Source organism: Rhinopithecus roxellana, chromosome 3 (genome assembly GCF_007565055.1).
Source record: "Rhinopithecus roxellana isolate Shanxi Qingling chromosome 3, ASM756505v1, whole genome shotgun sequence".
Taxonomy (NCBI): domain Eukaryota; kingdom Metazoa; phylum Chordata; class Mammalia; order Primates; family Cercopithecidae; genus Rhinopithecus; species Rhinopithecus roxellana.
The window spans coordinates 156,044,003-156,044,205 of NC_044551.1; positions in this window are offsets into that span (position 1 = coordinate 156,044,003).

A 203-nucleotide genomic window follows, 5' to 3' on the forward strand; every position below is an offset into this window, starting at 1 on the left:
AGGCCCTTCCCCATTTATTAATAACCAGTTCATCATTATCATCATCATCATAGTCATTCTCATTATTGAGGAATGGCCTTGTGCCAGGAAACATGGATTTGCACTGTCCCAAGTAACCCCTGTGCTGGGCGGTATTAACCCCTTTAACAGCGAAGGAAATAGATTCAGTAGATGTGATTTGACCCAAGCCATGCAGATAGCAA